Here is a 16,042-nt window from a genome sequence, read left to right as displayed (position 1 = left end):
GCCCCGTGGGGCGCGGACGGCTCGCCTTGCTCCCCGCCCCTTTGCTCGTTCCTCCGGGAGCCTTCTAGAGGCCTATGGTCGCCGGGGGAAGCTTCCAGCACAACACTATTAACTTTGATAGTAACTTTAAGAGTAAAAGTTAATAGCTCTCGAGGATACGGGCCCAGAGCTGCACCGCTGGATTTGGTACAGCGATGCCGTAGGTGTAGCTAAGGAGATTGACCACATCCTCGTAAGTACTCGTTGGAGGATCCTTCAGAACTGCAGGGTTTACCGGAGTAGGCTACTGAGTTCTTTGCAACTGACCACAGGCTTGTTGTTGCAACACACAAGCTTCATGTCAGGTCAAGAAGGCTGAAAGACGTGGCATGTGCTCAAGACTATGCAGTGACAGTCTCAAATCAGTTCAATGTGCTCGGCTCCCTTGAGAACCCTGTAGAACTGTGGGATACCTTCAAATGTGACTCTTCGAGCTGCCAAGGAGTGTATTGGAAAGCGCCCGAGATCTAGGAGTGGGTTTGCCTCGGAGGAGATGCTGTCGTATTACACCAAGGCCATCTAGCGAGCCGACGCCAGCTGCTCACAGAGTTTCGTTCAGCTTTCCTGTCTTTCTTTTATATGTAGTCTTTGTTTGAACATCGCACGTACGGAGCAGCACATGCGACCACAATGGAGGAATTAGGACCAAATGGTGAGATACGACCGGTTGAACATACGGCGCCAGGAAACCATGTACCGAATGACAAAGGAAAATGGCGATTCTCCTGCTGGCAACGTGATGAAAGCACGTCCTCACACCAAAGAAATGCTGCCAAGTCATACTCACTGAACGATCTGTCTCGTAACATGGACGTTATCACGCATCACCGAATAAAAAAAAACTTCTGTATATAGTGTTTTTGTGAAGTACAAAGGCTAATGTATACTCACCCCCAAAAAAAATTCCTACATGTCGTCACACCTGGGTCAAAATGGGTACTTCCAAAACTTCATTTGACAACAAAAATAACGTTACTGGAAACGCGCTGTGCCGAATGGCACACCGGGCACTCATACCAGAGAAGTGAGAAGGAGCAGAGGACTGTGATACCCTCTCCTCAACAGGGCACCCGACGCACTAATACATGCCCGTGAATGAGTTGAAAAATTCGGCCAAGGTTAACCACAGTGAGCGCGAGTTTCAAAACCCTTAATTTTGTGCCAAACGGCAAACGGTTTCCATTCTAGGGTTAAGCAGTATAGGATATACGTTGTCAGGTCCGGGGCTTGTATTTGTTTTAAGGGACTGTAGAGCTTTAAGGACTTCATCGGTAGTTATTACAAAGTTAGGCAATGCCTGCTCAAGAGGAGGAAGAATCTTCCTCCAAGAGAGCGACCCGCTGAGGGCCACTCCATGTATTATTCCTCCAAGGATAAAACTAAGCGTAAGGAAAAGAAAATACAAGAAATAAAAGACCATAAATAAAATGCATAAAAAGACAACAACTTAGGGCATAAAAAGTCTCCAATTAGAAAGAAAAGAAGAAAAAATAGGGAAAATAGGCAAATCGGAAAATAGGAAAACCTGAATATAGTGTGAAGAAGAGAAAAAAGAAGCAGATCATCACAAAAGAAGAAGAAAATACGGAAATAAAAGAAAAATGGGAAAAAATATGTACTAAATCAGAAGAGGAAAACAGGAAAATCTGAATCTAGGTACACAGAAAAAATAAAGAATCAAGAAGGACCTAAGAAGATGTGCAAAGAGGAGATTTGATTGATTGATAGTTTATTGTTGCAGATAAACAAGAGGAGAAGGGAAAAGAAGAAAACAGGGAAATAAAATAAAGAAATGGGAAAATAGGTCAATCGGAAAGGATAAAATAGGAAAGTCTGAATATAGGGAGACAGAAAAGTGAAACAATCAAGAAGGAGCCAAGAAGCTATAAAGGAAGGAGAAGAAGAAGAGGAGGAGGAAGCCAACAAGTCCCCTGTGACATCAAGATCAAGGTCGAGGTCCGCCGCGTGCCCTGAAGTGCCCTGGCAGTGTTTCTCGTGGAGGAGGAGGAGCCCCTCGGCGTGCAGGCCCCCAGGGTGAGTGTGCGGGTGGTGGAGGGCCAGGGTGTGGACGGGCTACACTTGGGACAGGAAGGAGGGGAGGGCCAGGGTGTGGACGGGCTACACTTGGGACAGGAAGGAGGGGAGGGCCAGGGTGTGGACGGGCTACACTTGGGACAGGAAGGAGGGAAGGGCCAGGGTGTGGACGGGCTACACTTGGGACAGGAAGGAGGGGAGGGCCAGGGTGTGGACGGGCTACACTTGGGACAGGAAGGAGGGGAGGGCCAGGGTGTGGACGGGCTACACTTGGGACAGGAAGGAGGGGAGGGCCAGGGTGTGGACGGGCTACACTTGGGACAGGAAGGAGGGGAGGGCCAGGGTGTGGACGGTGTAAATTTGTAGCACTTCACCAGTCTCGCATTTCCGAACGAAACTAGTTTTTTTCGGTAGTTTTCGGCCTGTTTTGAATGAATATGCGTGTCATTTCTATCGCAAATCACGTGGGTTTTTTTACCCCCCCCCCCCCCCTTCCAACCAAGAGACTAATGATTTGCGATAAAAAATTTAGAGCACATTCATTCAAAACAGACCGAAATCTACCAGAAAAAACTAGTTTCGTCCACACAGGTGCATTTAAACTAAACATAACCCTAACCTAACCTAACCTAACCTAAAACTAACCTAACACTAACCTAACCTAACACTAACCTAACCTAACCTAACCTAACACTAACCTAACCTAACCTAACCTAAAACTAACCTAACCTAACCTAACCTAACCTAACCTAACCTAAAACTAACCTAACCTAACACTAACCTAACCTAAAACTAACCTAACCTAACACTAACCTAACCTAAAACTAACCATCAGAGCGGTCGTGTGTCACGTCCTGGCCTTGACCGCCCTCCCTCCCTCCCTCCGTTATAAATGATTTCCGAGGGGTGTTTATGGGGATGAATTTACTCAGAATGCGGAGCTCTTTCTAATGGTCAGGGTAAGAAAAGCCATCTCTAGACTGGTGTACTCCTACAATAATACCCAGGAAGGAGGGGAGGGCCAGGGTGTGGACGGGCTACACTTGGGACAGGAAGGAGGGGAGGGCCAGGGTGTGGACGGGCTACACTTGGGACAGGAAGGAGGGGAGGGCCAGGGTGTGGACGGGCTACACATGGGACAGGAAGGAGGGGAGGGCCAGGGTGTGGACGGGCTGTACTTGGGACAGGAAGGAGGAGGGCCAGGGTGTGGACGGGCTGTACTTGGGACAGGAAGGAGGGAGGGCCAGGGTGTGGACGGGCTGTACTTGGGACAGGAAGGAGGGAGGGCCAGGGTGTGGACACACTTGGGACAGGAAGGAGGGAGGGCCAGGTGTGGACGGGCCACACTTGGGACAGGAAGGAGATGAGGCCAGGGTGTGGACGGGCCACACTTGGGACAGGAAGGAGGGAGGGCCAGGGTGTGGACGGGCTACACTTGGGACAGGAAGGAGGGAGGGCCAGGGTGTGGACGGGCTACACTTGGGACAGGAAGGAGGGGAGGGCCAGGGTGTGGACGGGCTGTACTTGGGACAGGAAGGAGGGGTTGGCCAGGGTGTGGACGGGCTGTACTTGGGACAGGAAGGAAGGGAGGGCCAGGGTGTGGACGGGCTGTACTTGGGACAGGAAGGAGGCGACGGCCAGGGTGTGGACGGGCCACACTTGGGACAGGAAGGAGGGGAGGCCAGGTGTGGACGGGCTACACTTGGGACAGGAAGGAGGGAGGGCCAGGGTGTGGACGGGCCACACTTGGGACAGGAAGGGGGAGGGCCAGGGTGTGGACGGGCTACACTTGGGACAGGAAGGAGGGTAGGGCCAGGTGTGGACGGGCTACACTTGGGACAGGAAGGAGCGGAGGGCCAGGGTGTGGACGGGCTGCACTTGGGACAGGAAGGAGGGGAGGGCCAGGGTGTGGACGGGCTGTACTTGGGACAGGAAGGAGGGGAGGGCCAGGGTGTGGACGGGCTGTACTTGGGACAGGAAGGAGGGGAGGGCCAGGGTGTGGACGGCCTACACTTGGGGCAGGAAGGAGGGAGGGCCAGGGTGTGGACTGGCTACACTTGGGACATGAAGGAGGGAGGGCCAGGGTGTGGATGGGCTACACTTGGGACAGGAAGGAGGGAGGGCCTGGGTGTGGACGGGCTACACTTGGGACAGGAAGGAGGGGAGGGCCAGGGTGTGGACGGGCTACACTTGGGACAGGAAGGAGGGAGGCCAGGGTGTGGACGGCCACACTTGGGACAGGAAGGAGGGGAGGGCCAGGGTGTGGACGGGCTGTACTTGGGACATGAAGGAGGGGAGGGCCAGGGTGTGGACGGGCTGTACTTGGGACAGGAAGGAGGGTAGGGCCAGGGTGTGGACGGGCTGTACTTGGGACAGGAAGGAGGGGAGGGCCAGGGTGTGGACGGGCTACACATGGGACAGGAGTGAGGGTAGGGCCAGGGTGTGGACGGCCACACTTGGGACATGAAGGAGGGAGGGCCAGGGTGTGGACGGGCCACACTTGGGACAGGAAGGAGGGGAGGGCCAGGGTGTGGACGGGCTACACTTGGGACAGGAAGGAGGGGAGGGCCAGGGTGTGGACGGGCTACACTTGGGACAGGAAGGAGGGGAGGGCCAGGGTGTGGACGGGCTGTACTTGGGACAGGAAGGAGGGGAGGGCCAGGGTGTGGACGGGCTACCCATGAATGGATAGTGGGGGAATAAGAAGCGACTTCTTTTGGTGTTCCCCACCTCTAAGACCTGTTAGCCTCATGCCCCTGATCCAAGTGCCTGTCATACCGCAATTTGAAACTGGCTATTGAAGGGGCAGATACCACATTATCTGAGAGCTTATTCCACGGGTCTATAACTCTAATGGCAAACCAGTTTCCCTTCATTGTGGTTCGCCAATGGTCTGGTTTACTCAGCTTGTAGGAGTGGCCCCGCAGTCGGTGAGTGTTGAGTTGAAAGAATCTGGTGAGGGGGACGTCCTCGTAGCCATGCAGGAGCTTGTATGTCTGGATCATGTCACCCCTCACTCTTCTCTCTTGTAGCGTCTGGAGGCCAAGGTGCTTACAGCGCTCTTTGTATGGCAGCTGGGCAATGCCTGGTACTAGCTTTGTTGCCCTTCTCTGCACCCTCTCCAAGGCCTGGGTGTCCTTTGCCAGGTATGGGGACCACGCTTGGGCCCCGTAGTCCAAGATGGGCCGGACTAGAGAGAGATATAGCGGCAGCAAGATGGTCTTATCCAGCACACTGAAGTTGCGTTTGATGATGCCCAGTCTGCTGTTTGCTTTAGCAGCCACCATTGCCACGTGACTGGATGATTTGAGGTTATTGGCCACTATAATGCCAAGGTCCTTTTCCCGGTCCGACTCCTCCAACTTGACGCCATTCAGCTGGTATTCTGCTCGGTGTACGCTGTTCCCTATGTGCATGGTCTTGCACTTGCCTGTGTTGAAGGTGAGTAACCACTTTGCACTCCACTCCTCCAAACGTTTCATGTCACGCTGAAGGGCTTCTGCATCGTCTCTGTCCTTCATCACTCTGTATACTTTGGCGTCGTCGGCAAACAGGCTCACTGTTGACTCGATGCTGAAGACAATGTCGTTAATGTAGACCAGGAAAAGGACCGGTCCGAGCACAGACCCCTGTGGCACTCCACTTAACACAGGCAAACTCCCAGAGCTCTCCTGTCTGATGCGGACCTGGTGTGTCCTGTTTGAGAGGAAGCCCCTGATCCAGCGCAGGACGTCTCCAGCTATTCCCGAGCATGATAGTTTTGCCATCAGCCTTTCGTGGGGGACCCTGTCAAAGGCTTTCTCACAGTCTAAATAGTTCACGTCCACACCGTGTCCACCATCCACTGCATTGACCAGGTCATCTAAGTAGCACAACAAGTTAGTTAGGCAGCTCCTGTATTTTCTGAATCCATGTTGTGCATTGGTTATCAGGGCATTGTCTGTGAGATGTTGAACAATTCTTTCCCTTAAGATCTTCTCCATAATTTTGGACACAATGCTAGTCAAAGAGACTGGGCGGTAGTTCAGTGGGTCTGTTTTTGTGCCTTGGGGGTATTATTCTAGTGTTTGCCCATACTCACCCCTCGCAACCAAAATTGGCTAGGGGGCCATTGAGACTTCGGAGAATGCGGTGGTAAACATGAAATGCATAGTTTTTGAGTTATGAGGGGTTGAAAAATACCCTAGATGTAGGGAAATTCCTTACAATTACTACGATGTAGGGAAATTTCATACATTCCATTTTTTTTTTTTTACAACGTACGGAAACCACGCAAGGTAATTATTGAAAATCACTCCGCACCTCCATATTGTACTTAAGGGCATATTATACATACGGACGATGTGTTTACATGGCGACGCCATTGCAATATGAGCAGCGTTGCCAACGATCCGGTTAGCAATGATACGCTATGTGAGACCAGGTCCACCACGCGTTGTTATTATTATTTTTTTGGTGTGAACACGCACCTTTACCTAATACTATTTCCGATAATACGCTTGGTTAGCGATGGTACGCTTTGTTAGCCATTAGCCCACGCATGTGAGACCAGGTCCACCACACGTGGTTATTTTATTTTTAGAACACACACCTTTAAGAGGGGGGGGTCCCCCCCTTGGTTAGCAGGGGGGTCGAGGGGGGTGAAGCCCCCTCGTTAGCAGGTCGTAAAGTTCGGTTGGAGTAGTTTAAATATGCTCCCCCACAAAAATACCCCGAGTTCACGCAGGTCCCCAAAGATCGTTGGGGGAAGGGGATTAATTCGGCTTCTTTACTTCTAAGTACTTTTTTTTTTACTATGATATATGGAGGCATATCATCGTATTCTGGAGGCGCGGAGTCAATATCCACAATCACCTTGTATACTGGGAATACGAGCCCGTGAAGCAGATTCAAAATCCGATCAGTAAGGATTCATGTGTTCGAACAGCTCGGGCAAGAGGTTCGAGAGCCTGCACTTCCTGCACAAGCCGCAGTAGTGTTAAAGGCGCGGTGTTGGATGGATCCCGGCTAGCCGGTGGTTTTACTTGTGTCAGTGATAAACAATGAAGATACACTGTGTTTGGTGCCACGGACTCTACTTGGAGGACAGAAACCTTGCAATGAGGTGACAACCTACTAGAGAGAGGACATGAGTGTGGTGGAGGCGGTTTATGTGAGCACAGATGGCCGCCGGTGCCACGCCAGATGGTGAGGTGAGCATCGTTTGGTGGGTTCACGACGCTTCTCTCCCAAAGCAAGCTTTGGGATCCACTGAATGCGTGGTTTTCGTATAGGAAACACTAAATTCGTCGCAAATGCTTATTTTAGTGGTGGTGGGAGGAAAAATTTCCTAAATTTAGGGAATTTCCCTAGATCTAGGGAGTTTTTATCCCCCCCCCCCCCACTAAAAAAATATGCGAATGAGACGGATTCCGTGTCCCCCACCCGAAACCCTGCATTCCCACCAGGTCCCCAGGCTTTTATGGGGGCGAGGGGGGAGTATGGGCAAACACTAGAATTTTACCCACTTGGGACAGGAAGGAGCGGAGGGCCAGGGTGTGGACGGGCTGTAATTAGGACAGGAAGGAGCGGAGGGCCAGGGTGTGGACGGGCTGTAATTAGGACAGGAAGGAGGGGAGGGCCAGGGTGTGGACGGGCTGTACTTGGGACAGGAAGGAGCGGAGGGCCAGGGTGTGGACGGGCTGTAATTAGGACAGGAAGGAGGGGAGGGCCAGGGTGTGGACGGGCTGTACTTGGGACAGGAAGGAGCGGAGGGCCAGGGTGTGGACGGGCTGTAATTAGGACAGGAAGGAGGGGAGGGCCAGGGTGTGGACGGGCTGTACTTGGGACAGGAAGGAGGGGAGGGCCAGGGTGTGGACGGGCTGTACTTGGGACAGGAAGGAGGGGAGGGCCAGGGTGTGGACGGGCTACACTTGGGACAGGAAGGAGGGGAGGGCCAGGGTGTGGACGGGCTCAACTTGGGACAGGAAGGAGGGAGGGCCAGGTGTGGACGGGCCACACTTTAGACAGGAAGGAGGGAGGGCCAGGGTGTGGACGGGCTACACTTGGGACAGGAAGGAGGGGAGGGCCAGGGTGTGGACGGGCTACACTTGGGACAGGAAGGTGGGGAGGGCCAGGGTGTGGACGGGCTACACGTGGGACAGGAAGGAGGGGAGGGCCAGGGTGTGGACGGGCTACACTTGGGACAGGAAGGAGGGGAGGGCCAGGGTGTGGACGTGCTACACTTGGGACAGGAAGGAGCGAAGGGCCAGGGTGTGGACAGGCTACACTTGGGACAGGAAGGAGCGGAGGGCCAGGGTGTGGACAGGCTACACTTGGGACAGGAAGGAGCGGAGGGCCAGGGTGTGGACGGGCTACACTTGGGACAGGAAGGAGGGGAGGGCCAGGGTGTGGACAGGCTACACTTGGGACAGGAAGGAGCGGAGGGCCAGGGTGTGGACGGGCTACACTTGGGACAGGAAGGAGCGGAGGGCCAGGGTGTGGACAGGCTACACTTGGGACAGGAAGGAGCGGAGGGCCAGGGTGTGGACGGGCTACACTTGGGACAGGAAGGAGCGGAGGGCCAGGGTGTGGACAGGCTACACTTGGGACAGGAAGGAGCGGAGGGCCAGGGTGTGGACGGGCTACACTTGGGACAGGAAGGAGGGGAGGGCCAGGGTGTGGACGGGCTGTACTTGGGACAGGAAGGACCCAGCAAACATGGTTATGCCGGGCCTGCATCTTGCCAGTGCTGGCAAGTCATCATAAACCAAATTGGTTTTGAATCGGTAAGCCATCACGTAGTAATGGGCCCAACAGCGGGCCATTTACTTGCCGATATATGTTTGCACCCCGGGCCTGAATCGGTTACGCTGCGGGCCAGAAACAGATCTATATTGGCATTCCGTAACCATACTGCAGCCAATACTGGGCCTATGCAGCCTTCTATTAATACCAATGCCGGCCCAATTCTGAGCCGGTTGCAGGCCAACATGGACCAACTGTTTCCATTACCACCCCGCTTTGCAGCTGTGATTTTCCTTTTGCCTTCTCAAAGCTTCATCTCATTGACTGTGTATGTCATCAGAAGAAGACCTTATGAAGTAACAGACGCTGTTCCTCCATAACGTTGTTTTCTAATGACATACACAGTCAATGACATGAAGCTTCAAGAAGGCAAAAGGAAAATCACAGCTCCAAGCGGGTGGTATTGAGAACAGTTAAAATCACAATGAAATCCAGACAACAAATAACTGCAAACACAACACTGAAATGGTATTATCAAATCATATTATGCCAGTATTCTGGATTTTCAAGTGTTAGGGTTCTAACAGATGCTGTAATTTGTCATCCATTTTCTTTGGATCATTTTAGATCTTTGATAATACAATAGTATCTTATTAAATAATGAGGCCAAAAAATTATCTATGTTGCATAGTAACTTTGACCACATTCAATAATGGTGGTTATATGACTGGACACATATTGCAAGCATCCATGAAAAATAAATGAATGCAAATTATAACATCCGTGAACCCAAAGATTGTCAGACCTAAGGATCAACATGAAAAAATGCAACTCAAATACAAAAATGTAATTTTGCTGCTTCATATCAAGCACTCAACCTTTCAACTTTGCTTGACATGGTGCTGTTTGACCTTGATATGTCTTACACTGGCAAGATTTAAGATTGGCAAAGTGTGAGCTAATTTACTGCTAGAATGTGTCATATAAGTGCTATAAATAAGACGATAATCATTATATGATGCAAAATATATTCTTTCCATAAGAAATCAAAAGCAAATCACAGCATCATGGTGAGATACATCTCTCCTCTATACAACAGACAAATCACAGCATCATGGTGAGATACATCTCTCCCTCTATACTATACAACAGACAAATCACAGCATCATGGTGAGATGCATCTCTCCCTCTATACTATACAACAGACAAATCACAGCATCATGGTGAGATACATCTCTCCCTCTATACTATACAACAGACAAATCACAGCATCATGGTGAGATACATCTCTCCCTCTACACACACACACACACACACACACACTTGGCCTCCATCGCTCGCGCGAAGAGGTCATGGTTGTTGGCGCTCCTCAGAGCAGCCCGGGTCAGGTGTTGACCTCTCTCACACCTTCACCCACACCCACTTTCTTCATCATTGCTCTCATCTCGTCATTAGTGTTTAGTGCGATGTGTCCTACTGTGAGATACAACACTACTTATCTATACCGCCTACGACGTGCCTCCGCCTACCCCCCAGCGAACGTTATCCGGAAGCTAAAGGAACTACATATTTTTAAAAACCGCAGTGCCAGGAAAAGTTCACGAGTGACACATAACATACCAGTGATCACCACCACCAGGAGAAATACCAAACCCAAGCATGCCAAGGACTACAAACACATCGAAGTGCCTCGCCAGTGGTACAACCTGCCAACCCTGCTACTCTCCAACGTTACCTCCCTCAACAACAAGCTAGACGAAGTCATCACCACCATCAAATCCACCAGCGCTGACGTTGTGGCCATCACAGAGGCGTGGCAGATAGTACCCGAGCTCTTTAACATCACTGATTTCCAGCTCTTCCATCGTCTGAGAAGAGGTAAACGAGCGCTAAGTCACTGAGTGACTTAGCGCTCTATTGCCACACCCACCTCAACCCCTGCCTACTCCCCGTTGAGACACCCGAGGGTGTGGAAACCCTCTGGGTCAGGCTCTCACCCCCCTCCCACCCCCGACTCGCTCCCTCGGTACTAATCTGTCTGGTCTACTACCCTCCCCGCGCCGCCTCCGCCACCTTGCTGATCAACCACATCATCGAAGAAATGGACCAGCAGCGCACTCTCTTCCCCTCTGCAAAAGTAGTTGTTTGCGGTGACTTCAATCAACTCCACACCAGTGATATTGAGGACCAGCTACATCTCACACAAGTAGTAAATTTCCCCACACACGGCACAAACACACTGGATTTAATCCTCACTGACCTCACTTCCCACTACCTTCCCCCTAAGCCCCTCCCTCCCATTGGGACGCAGCACACACCTGTCAGTTCTTTGGACACCTGCACCTACCACATCCAACAAAACCCCGCCAGCCACCAAGACCTACAGGCCTGTTACGGACTCAGCCATCCGCGCGTTCGGCCAATGGATAACACGCCACCGCTGGGTTGAAGTCCTTACAGTGGATGACGTGCACCAAAAATGGAGCAACTACACCAGCACAATTACCGCAGCTTACCACCACTTCTTCCCGCTAAAATCAAGACGAGTGCACCCTTCAGACACCCCGTGGATTACACCCAGAATAAAACGTCTCATTGAACAGAGAAATGACGCCTTCCACACCAACCCTACACTCTACAAGCCCCTCCGCAACAAAGTTATCCGGGAAATCAAACGAGCCAAGGCCACATACTACCCCAAAAAGATCCACAGCCTTAAGCAAGCTAACATTGGGAAATGGTTTTCAAAAATTAAGGCCTTGTGTGGCCTCAACAACAGCGCCCCTCCATCCCGGGCGATCTCACCTCCCGCCACCTGAAGCAGCCGAGGCCATCAATCTCCAGTTCTCGGCCATATGTCAGTCGCTGCCCAGCCTGGACCTGACCTCACTCCCAGCTTACCTGCCCGCCCCATCACCACTCCCCACGGTTGAGGCCTATGAGGTCGCCAGGTCACTAAGCCAACTTAAAACAAAGCGGTCCACCACGCCCACTGATCTCCCCATCAAACTGTACCAGGAGTTTGCCCCCGAGCTGGCCACCCCCCTCGCCTCTATTTTTAACGCTTCCTACCGTCAAAGTCAGTGTCCTGCTGACTGGTAAACAGCATATGTCACTCCGATTCCCAAGACCACCACCACTCAATAACTGAGTGACTTTAGGCCTATTTCTTTCACCCCATTCCCAGCCTCCTGTGTGAAGCCTTCATTTTCAAGTGGACTTACACTCATCTTGCTCCCCTCATAGACCCACAACAGTACGGCAATATCAAGTCAACCTCCACCACACACTGCCTAATTAATCTCCTGGACTTTGCCTACAGAAATCTTGAAAACGCAAAACATCAGTTTCTCTCGCTTTTATTGATTTCCGAAGGCTTTGACCTAGTTCACCATACCACAGTCATCAACAAAGCAATAAACCTAGGGCTTCACCCTAACCTGGTCTCCTGGCTGGCTGATTTCCTGCACCAGCGTAAACAGGTGGTGAGATTTCAGGAGTGGCCTCCTCCTCTACACCTTACTTGCAGGGGTACCTCAGGGGTCCAAAATGGGCCCTTTGCTTCCTTATCCTAATTAATGACGCCTGACCCACACACCCCACCGCTGGAAGTACGTGGACGACACCACAGTGGGAGTAACAGTTGACAACAGCAACCCAGATTATTCCCACCTCCAGGAAACACTACACAACCTACACACATGGACAACACAAAACATGGTCACCATCAACGACACCAAAACTACACTCCTACACATCAACACCTCCTCTGCCCTGTTGCCCCCTGTGGTGTCCATCAACGACACTCCCTCCGGTAGTTACATCAGCAAAACTACTTGGAGTCACCCTGGACAACAAGCTCACATGGAAGGAGCACGTCTCCCAGCTCACCAGATCTGCCACCTATAAACTGTACCTGCTGAGGAGACTCAAAACACTGGGGGCCCCTGAGTGTGCGCTGGCGAGCGTTTACTCCTCGTTCATCCTCCCCAAACTGACATACGCGTCCCCAGCGTGGTCTTCCTCCATCAACATCACGCAGCGCCGCCAACTTGAACGCGTCCAGAAGCGAGCCTGCAAAATCATCCTGGGCCCTCACTACACCAGCTATCAGGACGCCCTCGACTCCCTCCATCTCACCAGCCTACAACACCGTCACGAGACCCTACTACACCGGTTCGCAACCAAGCTTCTCAACCAGCCCAGACACAGACACATCCTCCCACCCGCAGTGAACCGCCCTCAGCACTCAGTGCGACACCACAACATTATTGCCCCGATACGGGCACGGACTGACCGCTATAAGAACAGCGCAGTGCCCGTGATGGTCAAATATATCAACAATGCAAATTAAGAGCAGCACAATTTGTATGTTTTGTAAATATTTTTCATTAGGACTTATTGTTGTTGTTATTATGATTGTTATTATGATTATTATTATTATTATTATGATTACTATTATTATTATCATTATTATTATCGTGATTATTATGATTATTATTATTATCTTTACTATGATTATTGCTATTATTGTTATTTCTATTTTCCTTTTTATTTTCGATCATACTACTTTGTTCATTTGTCTCATTCATTTCATTTCATCTTCCATTGATGTATATTTTCAGCTCTAGGGCTGCCTGGTACTTCATGAAATAAACCGTTTATTATTATTATTATTATTATAGGATATGGAGAAGATTGATAGAGAAGACCTAGTGACGAAGGACGTTAAGTGGTAGAAGAGGGCATAGCAAGAAACTGAAAAAGACGACATTCAGAAAAGACAAAGAAACACACAGTTTTCCACATAGAAGTATAACAGCTTGAAATGAACTTCATGAGATTGTGTGTGCAAAAACAATACATGAATTTAAGACAAAGTTGGATAGAAAAAGATATAGACGGGATGACAGGATGAGGCTAAGTATGGCTCTTTTCCTTACAACTAGGTAAACACACACACACACACACACACAAACACACACATGGGAATCTCGCCCAAAATTCCGCATCCTTTTTATAGCGTAATTGATGCACTGTACTCCTGAAAAAAATATCTCCCTCAACTCATGCAGGAAAACATTATTTTTGATACTTTTCCTCAACTATTTCTTCATTTTGCCAAGAAAAATTGTCATTATCTGTGAAAAATTAATAAAACAGGAAACAGAATGAACCTAATGTCCTGTATCCTTTTCATAGCTCAAGGGACCATATTGGCTCTCTGGCGGTGACTCAGAGACAAGTACTGTTTGGACTTAACTCGGATCCTCTTTTCTATTTTGGGAAAAAATAATACTGGCTGTCGTTTGGAGCCATATGTCCAAACGTGGTACCTGCTGGTGAAAAAATGTATTTACTCTGAGCAATGAAACAAGACATAAAACTAAAGCTAGGAGTTTATTTTTTTTTGCCCAGGGCTTTATTTTGCTCTCCAGCAGCTTAAGAATGATTTAACTTGCTGTTAAATAATTGTTAGTAGCTATTTTGACTTCTGGTCTTAAGATAAGTGATTTACAGACGCCCTCTCGCTGGAGAGGGCGTCTGTAAATCACTTATCTTAAGACCAGAAGTCAAAATAGCTATAGGTTCTTAAGCTAACAATTATTTAACAGCAAGTTAAATCATTCTTAAGCTGCTGGAGAGCAAAATAAAGCCCTGGGCAAAAAAATACAAAACCTCCAAGCTAGTATTTTGTCTGTTTGGGCCGCTCAGGAGACTGCGGCCCCCGGCACATTCGCCCCTCAGTGGTCACACACACCACACACAGATGCAAACCTTAAAACCTTACCAGCAAAGGGTAAATACATTTTTTTTCTATCAGCAGGTACCACGTTTGGACATTTGGCTCCAAACGACAGCCAGTATTATTTTTTCCCGAAATAGAAAAGAGGAACCGAGTTAAGTCCAAACTACTTGTCTTCGAGTCGCCGCTGGATAGCCAATATGGTCCCTTGACGCACTGTACTCCTGAAAAAAAAATCTCCTTCAACTCATGCAGGATAGCATTATTTATGGTACCTTTCCTCAACTATTTCTTCATTTTGCCAACAAAAATCACCATTATCTGTGAAAAATAAATAAAACAGGAAACAGAATATTCAAAAATAAATTAACTAACTCTTCAACTCCAATATTAGGGAAGTAAAAACTGAACTGAAAAAAAACAACAACTAATGAACAATAATAATAATAATAATAATAATAATAATAATAATAATAATAATGATGATGATGATGAATACAGTATTAACTGCATGAAACATTGCAAGAAGTTAAGGGGATTCAAACAGAAACTGAAAATAACAAATCCAGTAATCTTTTCCTTGGAGAATCTTTTGTAATGCATGAGATGAAATTCCTTCCATTACTTTCCCAGTAAAAAAGAACCGTATACAAATACTTAAACCATACTCTGACATGGCTATTGTGATCAATCACCTAATTAAGATCTAGCTATCTATGTCTGACAAAACACCATCTTGTGATGAATGTGCTGAATCATTTGACTGATTTCAACCTTTGTGCTCTACCTCCACAACGATCGCTGGAACAACGGAGATATTTCATAATTGTTTGACCAATCTCCTTCTCATCTGTAGAAAATTGTGGCTTCATGAGCAGCACTCCTGTCAAAAAATAATGTGATGTAAATATATTAACTATACATTATTAATTCTGTAAAATCTAATGGCCACTGAAAGGCTGCTGTTCCCCTACTCTAGACCTTCTCATCACCTCCTCATTAGTCACCCTGTCATCCCAGTCAGGTGTTACTTAAATAGGGAAGGTTACAGTGGCGTAGCTACGGGTGGGTGGAAGCCAATAACCCCCAGGTGCCTAACCACTGGCCAGTGGGCACAGCTGCCATACGGCAAGGGAACGGTGTTCCACCATGTAGGACGGAGGAAGCATGCAGGAACATTATGAATAATTTCTACTCATGACTTACTCTCGAACTCAAGTACAATAAATATTTTTCCCTGCTTGAAAGAAAGTATAAGATTTATCAAACTATCTCTGATGCCTCACTCCATTCAGGAACGTCTAACAAAGAGGTGGCCACAGCAGAAGAGCTTCCAATTTTTCTTTATTCACCTGGAGGATAGTTTCTTTGAATTGTTTATGGGAAGAAAACAATATATTCAATGTTTATGATAACCAACATAGCAGTCTTCTAATACCAACATCAAGTATTATTTAGCATTTCTTAAGTTGGACTGTTCTAATTACATGATTCATA

This window comes from Eriocheir sinensis, chromosome 64 (genome assembly GCF_024679095.1).
Source record: "Eriocheir sinensis breed Jianghai 21 chromosome 64, ASM2467909v1, whole genome shotgun sequence".
Taxonomy (NCBI): Eukaryota; Metazoa; Arthropoda; class Malacostraca; order Decapoda; family Varunidae; genus Eriocheir; species Eriocheir sinensis.
Note: the sequence above shows the minus strand (reverse complement) of the source record.